Below are 19651 nucleotides of genomic sequence, written 5' to 3'. Positions count from 1 at the left end.
TATTTTCTTCATATCCAGCCATCTGTAAGTGCTGTCCCATTTGCCAATCTGCAGGGGCTGTTTCCACATTAAGATATAGAATTGCAAGATCCACCATCATCATCATAAGATTATTTGATACTCTTTTAAATCATTTGTACATATACAGCTAAGTGGTTAGTAAGACTCAAAACCTTATATTGCCTCTATACATGAAAGGCTTCTAGTTCCCAGTTTCAAGCAGTAGTCTGAAAACAAAATTTCTAGCTGTTACTCAGAATGAATCATGGGACTCAAAAGCCCCTCAGAGGCAAATACTCAAGGAGGCAATCTATCCATGGAGAGGAAATAAAGAGACTGACCTATAACATAATATTAAGCCAGAAGTATGCAGTAGGAGAGGGCTAATGGATGCCATGTTATTTATAGCTACAACAAAACTCATTGCCTACAGTTTATAGATAGAAAAATTCAGAGCGGAAATATGAGACATGTTTCTACCAGTGAGAGAAAATTGCTATTGGGCCACTTTATGAAGGAAAGTAGTAGATTTTCTGTCCATCATGCAACATTTTAAAATCAATACTGGGTTTCTTTCCAGAGATGTACTGTATTAAACCATAAACTATTGGATTTCATATGGATGTCATTGGGTGGAGTGTTACTGCCTATGTCACATTATGTGTCAGACTAAATGAGTGTAGTGTTCTCTTCTGGCCTTAAAAGCTATGAAGTGATCAATGGCTGTTTCAGTGCCACAGCCATGGATAAAAGCAATTATTACTTATGGCTGAAAGAAAAAAAGAGACACTATGTGACCTGGTTGGCCTAGTTAGTCAATACCAACCTATAGAGACTCCAGATACTCCTAAGACAGAAAGTAATCAAATATATCAGAGCTGTGCTTTCTGCTTTTTAAAAATTAATTAATTTATCATTTTTGCTCTCCTGAATAAGATGCAATGGATTCTGTTAAGATGTCATTTCATTTCATGGAATGATGGAAGTACTCAAATGAGAGTGGCGTTTTCACGTATGTAAACAATGGCTGTCCTTACGGTAATTTTCATCACTGCTCTATTTTACCCCTTTTCTGACCTGAATACCTCCTTTCCATCTGAATAGCATTTCTCGTATTTTCTCCCTGCTTCCCCTGGCCAGCTTTGGACTAATTAATCATTTACACCTTGGCATTTATTTATGATTAAGGAAAAGATGGCAGAAAAAACCTGATGATTGAGTGATATAACTCAGCAGGAATGAAAGTGCATTAGAAATTCATTCTTCTTTGCTTTCCTAAATATTTTGCATATAATGTGACACAGATAAGTACTTTTTTTTTTTAAAGAACAAACTTAAGAACTAATGCCTTGTTCAGACATAAAAATTCTGGAAAGACCACAGTCTGATATTGTGTATTATCACAGTGACAGAATTGCAGAATGGTTAGGGCTGGAAGGCGCTTCTGGAGATCATCTGGTCCAATCCATCTGCTGAAGTAGGTTGCACAGGATCACAGCCAGACAAATTTTGAATAATTCCAGAGGAGACTCTATAACTTCTTTTGGCAATTCCATCAACCCCAAAATAAAGTTTTTTGCCATATTCAGATGGAGATTCCTGTGTCTCAATTTGTGCCCACTGTCCCTTGTCCTGTCACTGTCCTGAAAATTTGCTGTCTTAATTCTTTTGTGCTATTAATTATGTGCTATCTTAATTAATTTACCTCTAAATTAACCTTCAGGATTCCTATGCAGTCTGTCTAGAAGGTCACTAGAATGCTAATGAATTCTCTTGTCTTCTTTAACTATTCTGTGTACACTAGGTTGTGTGCTCAGAAATAACTGAACTTTCTTTGAGACATTTACTAGAAAACAATTTTCTTGTCAAAAATATGTACTACATGGTGTTCAAGGAAAGTACATGGCTTAAAAATATGAATAAATTCTGAATACTACTTATGAGGAACCTTCATTTTGTTTTCATGATGAAAATCAATTTCTCCTATTGAGTGCAGAGGACTGTGACAAGATGCTAGTGGAAGATAAATTATGTATAGATAGATACAGATATATAGATATGGATATAGAAATAGTTCCATGATCCTGAGAGAAAAAGGAGACAAGAGGATGGAAGGAATATCTCATAGCTGTCTGTGACATCATGGTTTTGGGTGGGGAAGGCTTCCTGTCCCAATCTCATTCAAATACTTTGTTTCAAAAATTGAGTGTCTGGATGAAGCCTCTATGTTGATGCCTTTTCATGTTTTGTACCTTACAAAAATGTTTCTCAAACAGCTGGGTAAAAGGTTCTTGTATATTTATGGGGTTTCTGTGGAAGGGTTTAGTTTCTTATCATGATGTACAGTTATTACAATCCCATCAAAATCCTATCCATTTAAAAGAACTGACAATTCAGATTTATAGAAGTGCAGATAAAATGCTACAGCTTTTTTTTGTGTCACTGTATCGGCATGTAAATTAAATGATTCCTAATATGCTTAGCTATCATATAAAATGACAGGTTTTCTTCTAAGGATTACAAAGCATTGTATCCCTCTGTGCTGTACCTGTCTATGTAGAGTGATATGCCTTTAAAATGCTACAGTAAGATATAGCTCATCATTTGTATATGGAAAGAATGGATAAAACTCCATGAAAGGTTGAATACCATTATTTTGCCTTCATTTAATTGTAAATTCCATAATGTGTACTGGAAAAAAAAAAAAGCTACAGAAAAATGTTGTCTTTGTTCTGGTTGATTTTGAACCCATATAGTTCAAATTCTGAAGGACTAAATTTTAAAAAATAAGCTTGAGAATATTATCTGATTAATTATTCTGAATTTGGTCTAAGTTTCACTGGCAGTTGTAATGATACTTAGCATCTGCAATAAAGATTTGGGAAGAAAAGTAGAATCAAAGAGATAGCTTCTGAGAGCTGTTGCTAGCAAGTATGTCAAGAAATTTAAAGCCTGAAATTTGTTTAACTTACTGAATGTAAGAAAGTAAATTCATATTTACTGAATGTGTAAAAAAGATCAAAACAAATTCCTCTCAGAAGAAAAAAAAAAGAAAAACTAGAAAAAGAAAATATAATTATTTTATATAGCTATATAAAAGCTTAAAATTTATAACTTAAGCATCACTTTAAACCTTAAAGGCCTTATAAGCTTAAAACTTAAAGTTCTTTCAGTCCTAAGTGCTTGGTTTTGAAGACACTTATACTCAAAGAAGAAAATAGCATTTGCTTCCCAGCGCTGTAGGGTAGCCATCTGTAGAGGTTCCCTGCTCCAACAAGCAAGCTCTGGAATGGGAAGCATAAGAGAGGCAACATCCATGTTAGCCAAGTGCCTGAGTAACCATCACTGCAAATTATGAAAGGAAAACCACCTTGGGGTATTCTCTGCTATTTAAAGCATCATAGTAAGACCACTAAATAAAGGAGAGGGGTGAGTCACATAGATGTTGGATGACTTGCTACAGATTTCTCTATAACTTCTGTGAAAAACTAAGCTGAGACCTTTCTCAGTACTGACTTTACTGCGGTCAAAATGAACATAACAATTCTTCTCACCTGCTTCAGATGCTCTGTTGCCAGTACCTTTGTACTCAGGGATTTAGAGTGATTGTAATGAAAGGTTGAGCTGATCATCTCATGCCCTTTTCTATTGAGTGGAAATATTTACATTTTGCTGAACTTCTGAAAATTATAGCCCTGAAAATGAAGGGAAGACTGGAATGCAGGACACTAAGGCTACATCAGCATTAGCTAAACAAACAAGTCATTATCATCATCTTACATTGGTTAGTTTTTAGTATGTTCCCTGCCTTAATTTTCTCTGGAACTAAGAAATGTTGAAACATGGTTTGGAGACTGGCAGAATACATAGAATTCAGCCAGCAGTATCAATAAATCTGCCCCACTTCACGAGAAAGAGGTTTGTCCATGGACATGTGGCATAAGTTATCCTCAGGCTCCGGCTTGGGTTTTAATCTATAAGTGTGACCCTAAATTCATGGCCATCAGCCATCTTTCTTTAATCAAATACTTGAACTGGGCTTCAGTATCTGACCTTAGCTCTCTCCAATCCCAGGTTAAAGATCATTTACACAGGAGGAATCTGGTCATGCTCATGGCTCTGACCAGAATTTTCATTACAGATTGCAGAGCACTTATTGAAAAACAAAACAAAAAAAAATATTTAATATCTTGCTTCCCCAATTTTGCTTCTGAAAACTCACGATTTTCTTATATAAAAATATTGAATCCAAATCTGCTCCAAAGAGCTTCCTGCTTTGTTTCAAGAGCAAAACATTTTTTAGTTTTGAAATACAGGGTTTTTTCTTCTCCCTGTAAATATTTACACCAATTTTATTGTGAACAGGAAGTAAAAATTTATTTTATGCTGTTTTGATTTTTCAGTCACAGATAACAAAATTCTAAGTATTACTGATCAGTCACAGCTCATAATTTAAAAAAAATGAGACAAAATACATAAAGTCTTGACTAATGTTATTTTAGGACTTAGCATTTATACACACCCAACAGTCAGCAGCTGTCTTTCAAAGTTGTTGCAACACTACCGTATCCTTACATAAGACTTTGGTGAAGCCATAGATGTATGTTTACATGTGCACTGACAAACATTATTCTAACATAAGAAATACTAGTCCAGTCCATCAGCTGCTTTCATTAATCTCCTATACTAAATTTAGAGCTCATTCCTCTGGACATCCCTGCTGCTGAGATAGTGTGTAAGGACAGCATGTTTATCTACCAGGACTAGCAACAGACAGCATCCAAAACAAAGTTATGCTTTCAGCATAGCCCAGCATGGCAGAGCACAGCATAGAAACAGAACCTCATGGACCTTCATATCTTCATGACCTTTAGCTCTGATACTTACCAATCCAAATATTGTGGAATTTATACAGAGCTCAAGGCCTCAGAAAATACCCAAAAATGGAGAATTATGAACACATTCTAGTATCTCACATTCAAACTCAAAGTGCATTTTCATAATAAATGGTACCTACCAGCACATGTACTTGGGTTTCATTTTCATGTCTTTTATCAGTACACACATTTAGAAAGAGTATATCTCAAGCATAAGAGATCAGTTCAGAAACTGAAGTTCTTAAACAAATTGGTTATTTCAACACTAGGAATTTACCATGTCTACTGAAGCAAAAGATCTGCCTTCCTAAAAGCAATTCTGCAGGCTGTGTCAGTTAGTAACAGGGGAAAATAAGGAGAATTTAACTTAGACATCAGAATAAGACAAAGATTTAAATGAGACAGAAATGAAATCATAAATAATGCATTTTAATTCATCTGTCATGGCAATAGCTTTATTCACATCATATTCATACAACTAGAGCATTCCACAGCCTCTGAAGTATTGATCTCAGTTTTACAGATGTAGAACTTGTATTATAACTATTTAGAACCTAAATTCTATTTATTTCTCAGGCATCTAGTTTATTTGAAATTTACTGGCAATATTGCAGGAGAAAGTTGTGGCTGATAATTATATGCTGAAATGGATTTTTTTAACAAAAAATTCATTTGTCAAAATAATTGTTACAAAATGAGTGTAAATTAATCCAGATCAGTTACACTTATAGCTGTTGGCTCTGAACTGGAAAAGAGCTTCAATAACAGTAAAAAGAATAGCACTGAATATAGAATATACAGCACACACACACACACACACTGCAATTTAATTTTAAAGGATGAGTGGTTTCTCTCTCTGTTGGTTACCCTTTGGCATGTTCAACTAATGCACTTCCCTCTCTGCCTGACCCTTTCGGTGTTCAAGCCATTTCTCTTGATGCAGAATGAAAACTGCAAGGCTTTTTGAATAGTTAAGTGAGCCTGTTTGACAACAAGTCTAAAATAATTTCTAATAATACACATTATAAAGGAACTCCTCTTATTTTAAGTTCAAAACATATATTTTGTATTCGAAGCCAAATGGAAGTAATATCTGATATTTCATCCAATGCCCAGAATTTAGTAGGCATTTAGCTTAGTGTCTGTTAGGCTATAGGATTTTGATTTTGGTCCAAAATTAAAAGTCTAAAGAGGTTTTCTTCTCCCCTCACCTTAAAAAAAAAAAAAAAAAAAAAAAAAAAAAAGACATAAACCAGCAAGGCTCTGATGTTTCTATACTAACTTAGCAGACTTCTGAGTGGTTACACAAGATATAATATAGTGAAAATATAGTGAGAACAATCCTGAGATTCCCAGACTGGCATTACCATTGCTGCTTAGAAACATTATGAAAAGTCTTGAGGCTTTATGTTTTTATGTTTTGAGGCTTAAACAAGTCTCTGTGAGATCTGGACAAAACACCTAACTGAGAAAATCATATATATTATTAAAAAAAAAAAAAAAAGAGTGAGTTTATAGAATCTTTCTCTAAGCCCTATAACACTGGTTAAAAAGAGGCAAGAGATTGCCTAGCTATAGAATGAACATTAATCTGTAGGTGCTTTACATTACAAAGGTTATTTTTGTAATTTTACTCTTATGAATGAATAGCCCTAATAAGTAAAGAACATAAATGTGAATAAATTTACAGATGTGAATTGAAGATGAAGGAGTGGCACCTTATTTAATGAGCAGTAAGTTAAATGAAGCCACAAAAATAAAAGATCATTTTGGAGTCAAAATGCAGCAACAGATAGATGACACATGGCTGCAAACTAGAGGTGTTAAAAGGTGAAAAAAGAAACCTATCTTTTCCAGCTGAATTGCAAAAGCAATATAGATAGGAATTACCCACATGTAAATTGGCCAAGAGACCAATATTAAATTCATAAACCTCATCTTAAATTGAACCTCTTTCTGGATACACCTTTACTTGTTTATACTCATTATTGAGGCACTCAAGAAAATTTACACTCACTAATTAGGTGCTCAGTAAATTGCTCAGTCCCTGTGACATGTTGTGGTCCAGAATTTGACTTAATGATGAAATAGAATTATGGGCCTTTAAAAAAAAAATGAGAATTTGCTCTCAGATTATTTAACAGTGTTATTTCAATTAACAGGTCTTACTTGCTGGAACCAAACTTTTGGGGCAGGTCCACAGAAAGGCTGGGACAGAGATCAGGCACTCACTGCACACCTGGGATTCACTGAGCAGGTGAATAAATTCATCCTCATTATAGCAATTATAGCAGCAAAGAGGAGTTTATTCCAGAGTCTGGATGGGTATGAAAATGTTTTGTTGACTTCACAAGATCAGGTTTTTGACCTGAAAGAACACAGGAAATAGGACTGGCCTAGATAAAGTCTTTTCTTTGTGTACTTTTTAGGTTACTGTCCTGTTTAAAAAAAAAAAGGTAAATTACTTGAAATTGAATATTACAGTTGTGCAGTTGTAAAGATTCCATACACTAAAAACTACTCATACATGACAGCATAAATGCATTGCAAGATTTGTGTATTCTTGCAATGTTTTGCTTTAGAATAAGAATGCTCAGATCAAACATTATTTCAGGCACTATTTTGTCTTCATCATATAGGCAGTCACTTATGTCTGCTCTTAGGGGACAATTTCATTCCATTCCCAGTAAACCATTTCTGTAAAAAACCTCAATAATCAGTCTGAAAGTGAAGCACAGTTCCAAGTCACTACATAGAGCTGTACAGAGTATCTATATGACAGCACACTTTAACTATAGAGAACAATATGTTTGGAAATAAACTGTATCTTCTCCAGGAGCTATTTGCCTTGACACAGCTGTCTTCTTAAAACATGAAAATTCAATAATGCTGTGTCTTTGCACCATTTTTTTGTTTCTGTTTTTGTCATACAGATTAAAAACCTACGAGTGCTTGTCACTGTATATAAATAAATTACTCCTTCAGTTCTGATTCCTCTTTGCCATTGCCAAGGTTTGTGCTCTTTTACACTGCCATTGGGATTATGCCCATGGGTACACTGTCCATTCTACCAGCCAATCCTTCAGGTGCAGGTTGTAGTGGTGGTTCTGCTGGCACACTCTGCAGGCACCTCAACTGCTTCAAGGTAGGTGCTTTACCCTTAAATTCTTCTCCTTTCTCCCATGACTTCTTCTTTCCTTTATTATCTTCTTTTACATCATTCTAAAACACCTACAGGGTTCCTACTATTTTCTTTAAATCTATTCTGACCAGCCTATTCTTCTGTGATGTCTGCAAGAATCTCATCAGCCATTTATCTACTTAGATATGTTGCATCTATTTATCTAGATAGCATAATAAATAATCCTGACTTGGATCTGTCCTTCCAAATATTAGCATAGTTGTGATAAAATATAATCCTGTTATGCATGGAACTCCTTTGCTCTTACTGTACTGTCCTTCTGCCTTCATTCCTGAGTCTTATATTCATTATGTTACATGTAGTAGAATTTGGTATATTTTCTTTGGATAAGGATCTTTGTGGTTCAGCACAAATATTTGATCATTATTGAGAATCAAAATACAATATTAATTAAGTTTTTGCAATTGGAAACACAAATATATTTTAGCTTACAAAGGCAAAAATGCATTTTCACTCATTTGAATTCCTCTCATAAATATCATGGTAAGGATGTATTTCAAAATAATTTTCACTCATTAAATAGTTTAATAACACTTATTGACTACTTGGAGAAAGTATCAGTTAATATTTTCAGTCTAGAGAATAGGTAGCAAAGAAAAAAAGAAACTATATTCAGGCTTTGAACTATACAAAGAAAGAGTTATCAAATATTATATTAATAGGTTAAAAATAAGATAAGGATTTACTTCTAAAGAGAAATATTTTCTGCTAATGGTGGAATAAATGTACACACTGACAATCACTGAAACACAGGCATGAAAACAAAGGGATGATTGCATAAAAGCATGATAAATATAAATCACAAAAAATGTGATTTCACTGTACTTTTGAATGTGCTATGAATAATGAAAGCAGCATCCTAAAAAGTGGGGGGAAAAAAAATTACATCATTGCAAGGTCATCTATACAGTTGCAGGTATAGTAGCATTTTATCTGGAAAATGGCATGTGATCTTAGAAAAGAAGATGCAAATTATGGTACTTCAGAGGCCACAGTGAGAATTTTAGCATTGAACTCCAAGAAAACAATTCAAAATCTAAAAGCATTTTTGAAGTACTGCTTCATCTCATGGAGAATCTTCCCTTTTGGGATCTCATAATTCTAATCAAAACATCGGTGCCTGCACATACTCCAAAATACAATTTCAAGGAGTAATTTCCATTTTAGGAAAGTATGTGCTGGGTCACACAACAAATGTGTCTTTCCTAACTCTTTGCCTGCTTTTTATTAGCATGGATCATCACTGGAGTGTATCTACCAAAATCTCTTATTCAGGACAGGACCTGCCCCCTCCTCCCCTGCACTGCCAAAAGTTCATGTTATCCCCAGTGACTTTGAGGGAAGAAACACATTAAAGGAAAGGGAAATTGAGATATTTTGGGCCATCACATCAGCAGTAGCCCCTGTCAGATATCCAGAACCCCATGCACAAACTGGAAGTGAAGAAACTATTGAGAGTCTGGGATAATTTGTTTATGACAGTACACACTGATGGCTCATCTTCCTCTTCTTTAAAGATGTTCATATAATATTAATGAATGAACAAAGGAAAAGATGACTTAGATGTCTTAAAAACAAGAGCTGAACAGCATATATGATTAAGGTCTTCTGTGCAGGGCACTTGTTTGCAAATGTCTCTGTGGAGCTGAATTTTGTTTCTCTATTCTGAGCTGCAACTTTCTCATTATTCTGAGAATTTTATGTTTAAAAAGCTTTATGTTCATGGTATATTATCCCACACCCTCTCATATTGTTCTCTTTTAAAACCAAATTATATTCCCATTGTGAAAATTCAGTATCATATGGACTAAACAGTCTGCCGGTATTGGGCAGTATTTCTTTCTTTCAGATATGTCCCTGTCACTTTATTTTTGTGGAAGCACGATCCCAAATTCTCCTGGGGAGCTGGGCTAGTACAAGACCATCCGACATATGAGTTTATATTACACCCATGGCAGTAGGGCATTACCACCTATTCTAAAAAATTGGCACAAAGATTCAAATCTTTTTGCCTGAACATCAAACTTGAAAGACACCCCTTGTTTTAAAATTACAGAAGGTCACTATTTTAGAAACCACCAGTCTGAGACAAATCACAAATGGTGATTTATGAAGACCAATAAAATCTGTGTTTTTCTAACTTGGTTTATTTCAATGTTTTCAAGAGAAAGCATAAAGTATTTCTATAATATTTTATATGTGACCTATAAGTACTTTAAGTCATAATAAAAAGTATTTTTTTTTTCACACTCCCTAGAAAAAAATCAGTTCTTGCTAAACTGATTAAATATTAGTACTTTTTTATATTTTTCTGTCAAAATACCTTCATTATTTGTGACATTTATGCACATTATCCTTGATTTCTTGATAGATTTTTTTTTTAATCCCAAGTTATATAGTTGGGAAACTTCTCACCTTTAAAAAAAATAGATGTTGCCATCTTTTATTCTTTTATGTGATACAAAATTAGTTTCAGTCTCAGAGAAGTGACACCTTTTGTCATTTTACAGTCCAGGGGAAAACTCTTCTGCTGTAATTATATATATATGTATGTGTATATATATATATACATATATATATATATATATATATAGACACACGTACATATACATACATACATAACTCTTCTGAGAAAGCATATATATTTTTGTATTTGAATATAATTCCAGAATTACAGTTTTAGTATGACTTCTGAAGATAATTTGATATCTGGCTTTTTGTGTAACTTGCAAAAAATTACAGCCTTGTTCTTAGAATGAAACTAAGCAGTGCTCTGACTTGTGTACTTTTATGATTTCATATTTCAAGAGGATGCATTCCCTAGTTAGAAATTTTTAACATCTTCCACAGCCAATTTAATTTGCTCATTTCTCATTACTTTAGGGTAGTCACAGTAGTTTCTTCATTATGCAGACTGTGGTGAAAGCATACAGTTGTTAATGGAGACAGTGTTTAAAAAGATGATTCTGCTATCAAAATACATTGAAAGGAATAATAGAGATTTTCCAGCTCTGAAAACAGAAACACAAAGCAGGGAAATATAACAGCAATGAGAGTGCATGTATATGTATATATATGTAACTTTTCTGTTGCAATATGACATTGCCTTTCTCCTCCTTGTCTTTAACTTGAACACCACAACAGCTGCTCTTTGCTGATGGTGTTTAATTGCACTGCTCTTTCATCTAACACTCTTAGACTCCTGGTATCTAAGGCATAGTGAGGATTGCCTCCCTCCCATACTGATTTTTTTCCATTCCTCTTTCCATGGGTTGTGTGTTTCTGCCCCATGCTAATATGTCTCATTACAGATTCCATGAGGTCCTCTTTTAAGAGTAACAAATGTCTAGTCATGGATTGGAATAAAAGGTAGACAAATGTGTAACAAGGAAAGAGAAGGAAGCAGGGAGTTACAGAATAATTAGAGAAGAAATATGTAGTTCAAACATAGAGATAACTTGGATAAATTCCAAAAGGTAGAAGGAAGAAGGAAGACACAAAGGAAGTATTCACAAAGTGAAAGGAAAATTAATAGACAAAAAAGATAATTTTAAACATGTTTATTAATGGTATGGACACTTGTGATCCAGCACAACAAAGATAAATGGAAACATGCATCCACTCCAAATTAATACAATTCATAAAAACTTTATGATATTTGTTATTTAATAATAATATATATTAATATAGATAGTGTGTACAGATTTTAAAAATGAATTTTATAGGTATACCATAAGTGCCTTTCATTTCAAACATAGTATTTTTTCAGCAGATAATATAATCAGGAAAAAAATCAGTCAGCTAGGTATAAAATTGGTGACTTTGACAAAGGTAATTATAGGACAAAATTGATGTCTTTCTATTTTAAATAATTTTTGAATGGCAAATAAAGTATAAATAAGTTAATAGTTTCTGTAGTATGTAGTTTCTTTACCTCTAAATCTTTACTTAAAGTGGAAAAGACTTGCTTGCTGCGTGTCTCGGCTTTTTGGATTAAATAAATTAAATTCAAAATGAAGCCTAAGGATAGTGCTGCTGTATTGTCAGTCACTTGGGCATTATTAATTTGCTTTTTAAAATGTTTTGGTAGCATACCCAGAATTCTGCATTCCCTGATTAAATAATAAATTGAATTAATTGAATTACTCTTGTTCTAGGGTTCAATCCATTAAAAATATTTTATGAGGTTTTTTTCTTATTGCTAAGATTTTTTTGTTTGGGGATTTTTATAGATTTTTTAAATCATACAGGTAAACAAGAAGACAGCTATATGAATTCCAGGTGCAGTTAATTTTCCCTTGGTTGAGCACTGAATCATTATATTTTATTTGTTAGTGTTATGGGACATCACTGAATGTACTTATCTTTGCATATGAAAAAATGTGAAAAAGCAAACACTTAAGTCACTGCAACTGTGAGCAGAAACTGGCTTACTCTCTTTTTTTTTCCTTTGAGTTGGTGGTACTGAAGTATTTACAAAGTTTGTGACACATTTAAACAGAATTGATATTAGGTCTTAAACCTAGTGCTCCAGTAAATTTTTTAGCTACAGTCCTCTCTGATTTCAATGTTATATTCTCATTTAAAGCCTTCAGTAGATTACAATTGCCTAGACCATCAAGTTCATCCAACTGACCTAGCAGTGTCATTCATTCAGTAAGAGTCTGAGAGTAATGGAGGTAGGAATGGACCTTGCGACATTTCTAGTCCACTGTCCTGTTCAAAATAGATCTCAGACCAGACCAGGTACTCAGGTTTGTGTCCAGCTGAGTCTTCTAAATCTCCAAGGACAGAGGCTACTTGACATCTCTAACCAGCTTGGCTGTCTTCAGATTATAAAATTTTCTCTATTTATTTAAGTTTATGTCCATCATGTCTTTTTCTCTCTCCATGTACCACTAGAGAGGATCATGGGTTAGTTTTCTCAGGGACCACCTTGTAGATTTGAAGAGCTGTTAAGTGTCCCCAAAGCCACTTCTTCTCCAGGCACAAAGGCAGTAGTCCCTCAGGTTCTCCTCACAGGGCATGCTCCAGCCCCCCGAGCATCTTGGTGGTCCTTCACTGAATTTACTTGACTTTATCAGTCATGTACTGGACCTGGTACCTTACCACATGTCTGGGTGTCATCTGAGTTAGTGGGGGTTAATAATTTCCTTTGATCTTTGGCCAGATCCCAGATGCTGCTGGCCTTTCCTGCCAGGCACAGTGATGGCTCCCATTCAGCTTCCTGTCTGCCAATACCTTCAGTTCCTTTTCACAGGCCTGTTCCCCAGTCATGACAAGGGGTCTTCTTCCCAGGTGCAGGACTTGGCGTTTGTTACTGAAATTTGCAACTTTTCTTCTGGCCCATTCTTCCAGTTTCCTCCAGCTTGCTTAAATCACTCTGAGTCATAGGCCATTAGCCCTTACCTATTTATTTGGTTGCCAAGGCAGAAAAATTTCTTACCAAAAACACTTATCACAGAGATACATCTTCGTTATCTAAAGACAAAATCATCTATGTAAGATGGTCATTCACAAGTCATTCTAGCAGTGAGAGCTGGAAAGCTCATGAAAGCTAAGCCATTCTTAGTTCAAATTAACATAAATTGTAATTTAAATGGTCATTTTTGGTGCCCTCGTGTAACCTTTACTGCTCATTTAGTGCAGTATTTTCTTTGCTTCTGAATAGGTCTTTTTGAGAAGAACACATGATCTAAACCACCTTTGTTGAAAGCAGTACCAAGCTTGTTTGAATCTTCAAATAATACCTTTTTTCACTCTTTCCTGATATACTAAATCCCACTCATAGGCTTTTTTAAGTGCCAGAAATCCTGAAGCCAGGATTATCTTTAGCAGACAGGTACATTCATAGACATGCTGTACTTATTTTCTTCACTAGAGTATACAGGGATTTTCATGCCATCAAAAAGAGAAAAAAGTAAACATATTTTGGGCTTTCTTCCTTTTCAGATGTACCCATCAAATTCTGTAATTCATATGGCAAACTCAGGGGTGTCCTATTGGAGGCTGGTCTTAGAACCTTTTCATCAACTAACACACCAGAAAAATTTTTCAGTATTTCATTTTATTTCATTTATATTCATATATAAATATGAATGTATTTCAGATCAACAAAAGATTTTCTTTCCATTTGGATGGCATGTGCCTGTGGTCACTAAGGTGAGAGGTCATTCATGTGTCCTCAGACAATGGCAGATGAGTCAGTCACTATTAAGAGAGAGCAAGGTTCAATACTTTCTACAGCCACATGCATTGAATTTAGGCTGAACAAATATCTTACATATATCCTGCCCCATAAGCTGCTTAGCTCCACAGACATACATGATCCTTACATTCTCCTTGCCCAGTGTGATAGGGATAACCATGGAAAAGAAGAGGATATAGGCTGAGGACAGCCACTATAGCAATCAGCATGGCAAATTCTTTTTCCCAGCTCCGTTTTGACATTAGTATGCTACTGAATTTGAAACTAAAAATCTAGTTCTATTGTCTCTATCACCTGTAGTCAATTACTGCCTTTTCTATTTCCATTGCTTTTAAATGTTAGTCAGCCTATTGAGCTCTTTTAGATCATCTTGGAATGAGATAACTGGGCTGCCAATCCCCAGAACCTCTATTATTCCAGTAACATTTCCCTGCATGACTATAAAGCATGCCCACATCCATTGCTGCCTTTCATCCTCAGTCACTGATTAGCAATAGATTTCTTTTACCTTTTTCATTTTTCTCATAAATCAATGCCTCCAGGATTCCTTATCACTTTGTTTCCATTTCATGGTCTTGCTCTCTTTTCATCAATATCCTCTGAAGCCTTCCTGTCCAGGACTGTGTCCTCCCACAGCTGCCACAAAGAGGCATTGTATTTTTTTTTTTATATCAGATGATGCCTTTACAAGAACAACCTATGTTATTTTACTTTAATTTAGTTTATTTATGACTATCTTAGTCTGAAAAGAGAAAATTCTGAACAAATACTGAACTGGAACATATTTCCTTAGTCCTCTGGTAACCCTGCCGACCTGATCCATCTTCACTATGGATCACAGCCTTGTTATTTTCTTTTCAAAGCACACACTTAATTTGCTTTATTTGTTTGTTGACTGGTCAAACATGTTAATAGCAACTCAGGAAAACATTGCAACAATAAGCAAAGTTGTACAGATTGAGAGTTGAGATAGCAGAGTTGATTTTGCCATGAACATTCTAACCTGAATTTTGCAGTAGCTCTATACCAGATTCTAGAGGCCCTAGACAAACATCTAACACTTGCTCACAAAACTCAAACAAACTGAAAAAGAAACCTGAGATTTTGTTTTTTTCCATTCAGATTTGGAGGAGTGGCTAGAATTTTTTTTTTTTTTTCATTTCATAGATTACAAATAATTTATTATTAAACTGGACCAAAAAAAGCTCAAGTGAAAAATTAAAAAAATTTCAAGGGTCTCTATCATTTTTAGACTATCCTACTTCATATAAGTCTTCTCTGTTATCAAAAAGAAGACTGTGTCAAGGATCTGAATAGAAATCAGAACAGCTATTTCTCTATTTTGCTCAAAACACTATTCCTCTTAATATGAATCTCCTGGTCATAGCAATGTTGGTTTTTTTAAATCTACTTGCCCTTTGTTAATTCTTTTTGATTTTTTTTTATGTTTTCCTATGCAATGTCTTCCTATGCAAGACATTGCATAGGAAAGTCTGAGGCTGCTCCTGCTGCAACTTTGAGCACATGAGAGGAAGCATACCTCATTAATTCACAGTGACAACAGAACACTCTCAGGCACTCAGATGAATACAGTAAAGCTAAATTTTATGCAGTGCCTCACAAAATGAAATAGATATGCCATGTGTTAACTTGTTGTCAATTCTACCAAAGATAATGATTTTATAATAATTTTTTCCTAGTTTAAAGCGTCATCCTTGTACTCCTGTTTTAAAGTCGTTTGCTGTTGACCATTTTACATATGCCACCAGTATCTTTTCATCTTTGTCACAAGCTCCACACCTCACTGTCACCTGAGTTCCTCTCAGGCAGGACAATTTCTCATAAAGCCACAAGGGACTTCTATACAGTTGATGAGGAGTCCAACAGCATATTTACTGCTTTTATGTGTTTGAAATCACAGCCTTAATATTAGTCTTTTTTAAGGCATAGAATTGTGAAATTTTAGTGAATTTTTTTTAAAAATTAAATATTCTTTATATCTTTTAACATTTGTTCCCTTATGTTTGGTGCTCTATTTTTATCTTCTCCTCTCTGTTCCCTCACTGCTTCATGTTTTATAGCACATCAAAAACAATAATGGTCATATGCTTCATACCTGGCTATTTCTATGCTCAAATTTGCTGGAATATTTACTGGAAACTTCCCAAAATCACAAGGGCAACAAATAATCTCTATAAAACAGAACAGATGGTGGAAACCTTTGTATTCATTATGGTATTGTTGCTTTAGAAATTTACAGGTCCAGATCCTAAGAAAAAAATGGAGCTTTGTTCACTGAAACCAATATCTGCTGCTTGTTTCACACTGTGTTAAAATTATGGTAAATATGTCATCTTTTTATGACGCAGTAAAAACTTGGGTTTTTATGTGCAATTGCCTGTGGGCCTTTGTTTCCCTACTTCATTTTAATAAGAAAATTGTGGGCTCAAATGCAATCTCAGAATTGTAGCAATCAAAAAAATCCCATCCTATTAATTCTGTTCTTAGCTGATAAACTTGTATTGAGTTCATATCCATCAAACTGGGCTAAGTGCTGTGAACTGAGCAAGAGTTCTCACCACTCAGACCTTGAGGTCTCAGCTTCCTCAAGGCAGGATAGATACAATGGCAGAATTGGAAAAGAAATGGAAGATTATATGATTCCTAAGATCTAGTTTCTACAGATATTTATAGAGTATTTTTTTTATTTCAGAAAAGTTTCACCTCACAGTCTCTTTTCTACAAAAAGAGTTGAGTAAAAGCATATAAGAATCCCTCCAATGTTGCTACTGGCCTATTTTTAAACTACAATGTTCAAATACTGATCTACTATAGAGTAACTTGGAAATCCAATGAAGACTCTTTCCTTTACCTGCAGACTGAAGATATAGATAGCTGTAGATAAACTTACCTGGGAGGAAGATAAATAATTACATGCAATGATAAAAAGCAGAGGAGTGTCCCCAGAGGCATGAAAATATATAGAATAACACAAAGATGTCAAGTCAATTCTTTCTGAAAGCAAAGTAGGAAAAGTTGCTCAGTCTACTTGATGCACAATGAATTCACATTTTTTGGAAAGTTGTGCAACACTTGAATTCAGTTCAGACTATTCCTCTCTTTATTTGAATCACACTTCCTACAAATGGTAATTCACATAAACCAACTCTTCACCCACAAAAAAAGGGTTGAAGAAGGTTACTTGGGCTGGAAAGCCAAAACAAAGAGCTGCGAAGTGTCAGAGTCAAGATTTGTCAGTATCAGTCTACCCTTGTGTGAATGTGTGTTTTATATCTTTAATTGCACAATCCCATACTGGTTTTCCCAAAGCACCTTGCCACACTGGTCACAAAACTTTGTAAATCCTCAGTGAATGGCAAATAAAGGGCTCATCTATTCAAAAAACATTTATACTAAAGGAAAGATGAAGATTTATTGGCCAAGGGGGAAAAGAAAAGACAAAAAAGGAAGTTACTTTTTACTTTATAGGGGTGGAGCGGGTGAACATATAGAGTAGGCATCCAAGTGTCTAAATAATGGTAAGTTTTTTACAGGGAAGTCAATTGAAAGTATCCTATTTCCTTATGCAATTTTCAGAATATTTAAGTATTTAAATGCAAACAAACTTTGAAATTAACAAGCTGTTTGACTTCTACTTACATTAATAGTAGCGACCCAGCTGCATTTTTAGCAACAGCACAAGTTTTCCTCCATACTGCATTTTATAATAGATATTTATAATGTACAGTTTGAAACAATTATAAGACAGCCCAGTTGCACAGATAAATTATAAAGTGAATGTTCTTTAGCTGTATTTAATTGCTAGTTAGTAGAGCCACTTGAGGAAAAAAAGTTATGCTAATTTCAGTCCCAGGAAGATAGCAACAGAAGGATAAGAATATTGTGGATGATCAGGTAGTTCCAGCACATGGAGCATAGTGTGAACATCATTAGGGACAAGAAACCACACTGCTCCCACTCAGCCTCAGTCTGCAGTGTTTTTCTCTGATTATGATTTGATTATTATTATGATTATTCACCATCTGGAAGAGTCTTTAGCTGACCAAAACCAAGAGATGAGAGGCAAGACCTGAGGAAGAATGTCAAGTACTTAGCTCACATACTCCAGAAGAAAAGATAGATAAATCAAAAGCAATCAGTACTATCACTCAGTAGTTTCGCCCATGTTAAAAAAAAAGTAAAGCAATGGTCTAAAAGTCAGCTTCCAAATGCTCAAGGCCATGTTATTTATGTTAACCAGAGTAAACAGCACAAGGACCATGTCTTTTGTGCATAATGATTTCTAGGTGAATAATCAAGTTGAAGGCTGATGAGTATAAACAAAGGCAAGATTAATCCACCTTTTATTGTTATAGCCATCCCATAAACTGGTGATTTCTAAGCTATTAGATGCTATGTCATCCAATAATGCTCACTTCCTTTTATAGCTAATCAGCAGCTTAAGCTCCTCCATAGACAGACCTGGTCAAATTGGCTCATGGGTGCCTGACATAAAATCTGACTACTTTGCCTTCTATCTTCAAAGCAAAACTCACAAATCAGAAAGTCAGTTTTAAAGACATTTACATTACTGTTCCACCTAGCAAACCAGTATGGTATGAATGCACAGAGTAGAACTAAATGAAGGGAAGAAAAATCTTCAGAGGAAAGACAGTCATATGGGAAGATGAATGCAAATAATTTGAAATATAAAGTGCATAAGTCTCATAGGGTTTCCCGCAGTTTAAAACTCTGTCAGAGAAACACAGAAACTTTTTCCCTGCCTGTCACTCCATTACTTCTTTTATGTCCAGTTATAGAGCTATTACAGGCTATGACAAACAGCTATATTATACTTTAAATTGAAATATCTGGGTAATCTTTTTTTGTACATTTCATAGGTACCTAATCTGCAAGAAAACAATTTTCTTTATGCCTTTCCAGTTTCATTCTAAGATTTCTTATGTGTGTGTGCTTAAATAAGTCTCAGTTTTTATGAATTTCTGCCTGACCTGTTGGTTTGACTTTATTTTTCTGAAAAAAGTTTTAGCTGCTTTATTGATTCTGTGGGGTTTTTTGTCAAAAACAGCATAGCTAGCTTTGTTTTTATTTTGATAAATTGCTAAATAAGCATAGGTTTGAACTACAAATTTAGTTACAGAAAGTAGGATGAAAAACAGAGCACATAACAAAAGCAATTACAGAAAGAGATTATTAAAACAGAAAAGAAACTTGACATAGGTGTGTCATGTTTTCACTTGAAACTTGAAGTTTGAAGCAACTAAGCTTTTATCCTGCAAAGGCACGCTCAGAGGCTTGTTTAGCTCACTAAAATCAAGTGGGTTTTTTGCAATGCAAAAGAGC

The 19651-nt window shown here is 34.7% G+C and overlaps 1 protein-coding gene across 7 annotated transcripts in view; it reads left to right on the top strand.

Annotated features, from left to right (window-relative positions):
* The window catches only part of FUT9 (fucosyltransferase 9), a 104761-nt gene that overhangs the window by 41172 nt on the left and 43938 nt on the right, over positions 1-19651 (top strand). Inside the window, exon 1 of one of the 7 annotated variants that reach the window (XM_077782301.1) lies at positions 6388-7134. The exons of 5 other annotated variants lie outside the window; for them this stretch is intronic. The gene's annotated coding sequence lies outside the window, so the exon portion shown is untranslated. Of the gene's footprint in view, positions 1-6387; positions 7135-19651 lie in introns of those variants that run through there. One more of the 7 variants, XM_077782297.1, reaches the window with a different exon arrangement.

The sequence above is a fragment of the Lonchura striata genome, chromosome 3 (genome assembly GCF_046129695.1).
Source record: "Lonchura striata isolate bLonStr1 chromosome 3, bLonStr1.mat, whole genome shotgun sequence".
NCBI lineage: Eukaryota > Metazoa > Chordata > Aves > Passeriformes > Estrildidae > Lonchura > Lonchura striata.
Note: the sequence above shows the minus strand (reverse complement) of the source record. Positions and strands in the feature narration are given on the sequence as shown.